This window comes from Alosa sapidissima, chromosome 8 (assembly GCF_018492685.1).
Source record: "Alosa sapidissima isolate fAloSap1 chromosome 8, fAloSap1.pri, whole genome shotgun sequence".
In the NCBI taxonomy this organism is placed as follows: domain Eukaryota; kingdom Metazoa; phylum Chordata; class Actinopteri; order Clupeiformes; family Clupeidae; genus Alosa; species Alosa sapidissima.
In genome coordinates this window covers 30,472,053-30,474,552 of record NC_055964.1, presented here as the reverse complement: position 1 = coordinate 30,474,552, position 2,500 = coordinate 30,472,053, and the positions used below count along the sequence as shown (strand labels likewise).

General features: G+C 50.4%; 2 protein-coding genes and 1 long non-coding RNA gene across 4 annotated transcripts in view; 1 reads left to right on the top strand and 2 right to left on the bottom strand.

Moving 5' to 3' along the window:
* LOC121715001 overlaps positions 1 to 1,569 on the bottom strand; it is a 15,211-nt gene extending 13,642 nt beyond the window's left edge. Inside the window, exons 1-2 of the long non-coding RNA XR_006033502.1 lie at positions 1,558 to 1,569; positions 979 to 980 (exon numbers count right to left, since the gene is read on the bottom strand). This is a non-coding gene — a long non-coding RNA (uncharacterized LOC121715001). The remainder of the gene's footprint in view (positions 1 to 978; positions 981 to 1,557) is intronic.
* LOC121714945 (tripartite motif-containing protein 16-like) overlaps positions 1 to 2,500 on the bottom strand; it is a 1,397,702-nt gene that overhangs the window by 136,789 nt on the left and 1,258,413 nt on the right. The window lies entirely within an intron of this gene.
* LOC121714956 (tripartite motif-containing protein 16-like) overlaps positions 1 to 2,500 on the top strand; it is a 964,796-nt gene that overhangs the window by 623,906 nt on the left and 338,390 nt on the right. The gene's annotated exons all lie outside the window — the stretch shown is intronic.

Here is a 2,500-nt window from a genome sequence, read left to right as displayed (position 1 = left end):
ACACCTGACAGCACACACAGATCCACAGTGGGGAAAAAAGCCACCACTAGCCTGGCAGCTTACTGATGAATGGAAAACAGAACCACATACACACACACACACACACACACACACACACACACACAAGGGAAACGCCACCTACACAACGTGTGTGTGTGTGTGTGTGTGTGTGTGTGTGTGTGTGTCAAAGTCAAAGTCTGCTTTATTGTCAATTTCTTCACATGTCAAGACATACAAAGAGATCGAAATTACGTTTCCCACTACCCCACAGTGGAGACAAGACATATTTTACCAATTAGGTCCACAGACAGGTCCACATAACATTCAAGTAAACAATATAAACAGTAAAAATAAGAAGGCACATACAATGAAGAAAATAAGAGCAGCAAAATTTGAGTTGAAAATGTGCAATTGTGCATACAGTATACAGTCAATATAATAGTGCAAAAGTCAGGCCAATAAATGGCTGAGGTAGTTCTGTTTGAAGTATGTAAGTGGCATAGTGGTGCAAGTTATGTAAGAGCAGCAGAAGTGTGTTCAGAAGTGTTTTCAGGACAACAGGACAACAACAACAAGTTGCAAAGTGTGCAAGTATACAAGTGGAGTAGTGCAAGTGGAGTAGTGCAAGGCAGCCATTGTGGGTCCAAAGTCCAGGATGTTATGTAGCTGAGGGTGGAGGGGGGAGAGGGGGGAGAGAGTTCAGCATCCTAACAGCCTGGTGTATGAAGCTGTTGGTGAGTCTGGTGGTGCGGGAGCGCAGGCTTCTGTACCTCTTCCCAGAGGGCAGTTGATCAAACAAATTGTGAGTGGGGTGACTTGCATCACTCACAATTGTGGTCGCCTTGCGGGTGAGGTGGGAGGTGTAAATGTCCTTCAGGGAGGGGAGTGAAGCACCAATAATCCTTCCAGCTGTGTTCACTATGCGCTGCAGGGCTTTCCTGTTGTATTCAGTGCAGCTTCCGCCCCACACAGCGATACAGCTGGAGAGGATGCTCTCAATGGTGCCTCGGTAGAATGTGGTCATGATGGCTGGTGGAGCACTTGCTCGCCTGAGTTTCCGCAGGAAGTACAGGCGGCGCTGAGCTTTTTTTCGCCAGTGATGCAGTGTTGGTGGTCCAGGAGAGGTCTTCACTGATGTGCACCCCCCAGGAATTTGGTGCTGCTCACTCTCTCCACCACAGCACCGTCGATGGTCAGTGGCAGATGTTGGGTGTGACCTCTTCGGAAGTCAACAACAATCTCCTTGGTCTTGCTGACGTTCAGCAGGAGGTTGTTGTCCCTGCACCAAGTGGTCAGAAGGTCGACCTCAAACCTGAGTCTCGTCGCCCTTGGGGATGAGACCCACCAGAGTTGTGTAGTCAGCAAATTTCACTATGTGGTTGTTGCTGTAGGTTGCAGTGCAGTCATGCGTCAGCAAGGTGAAGAGCAGCGGACTGAGCACGCAGCCTTGGGGGGCCCCCGTGCTCAGTGTGATGCTGCTTGAGATGTTATTGCCAACACGTACTACTTGAGGCCTCTGACAGAGGAAGTCCAGTAGCCAGTTGCAGAGGTAGGTACTGAGTCCCAGTTTGTCAAGTTTGCAGATGAGTTGTTGTATTATGGTGTTGAATGCAGAACTGAAGTCTATAAACAGCAATCTCACATATGAGTCTCTTTTTTCCAGGTGGGTGAGGGCTGGGTGGAGGGCAGAGCAGATTGCATCCTCTGTGGACCGTTTGGCTCGGTATGCAAACTGGAAGGGATCCAGGGTGGGGGGGAGAATGGATTTGATGTGTGACATGACAAGCCGCTCAAAGCACTTCATGATGATGGGTGTCAGTGCCACGGGGCGGTAGTCATTGAAGCAGGATGGAGCAGTTTTCTTCGGCACAGGTATGATGGTGGCAGCTTTGAAACATGATGGGACGATGGCTTGCTTCAGGGAAGTGTTAAAGATGTCTGTGAAGACATCCTTAAGCTCCTCAGTGCAGTCCTTCAGCGCACGACCTGGGATGTTGTCTGGGCCTGCTGCCTTTCGGGTGTTGATAGCAGCAAGTGTCCTCTTCACGCTGTCGGCAGAGAGGCACAGGGGCTGCTCGTGTGGAGGGGAAGGGGTCTTCTGTGGGCAAGTGCTGTTTTGTGCTTCAAAGCGAGCAAAGAAGCGGTTCAGATTGTTGAGCAGAGGGATGTTGCTCTCACAGCTCTGTGGCGCGGGCTTGTAGTCCGTGAGGGCCTGAATGCCCTGCCATAGGCTTTGTGCGTTCCTGCTGTCTTTGAAGTGGGTGGTTATCTTGTGAGTGTATTCCTTTTTGCTTCCTTGATGCCATGGGACAGGTTGGCTCTCGCTGTTCTCATGCCAGCTTCATCCCCAGCTCTGTAGGCTTTGTCTCTGGCCCTCAGCAGCCTGAGGACACCCCCTGTCCGCCATGGCTTCCAATTAGCCCGAGTGATGATGTCTTTTGTGTGGGTCACATCATCAATGCACTTGGTGATGTAAGAGGTTACAGTGTCTGTATACTCC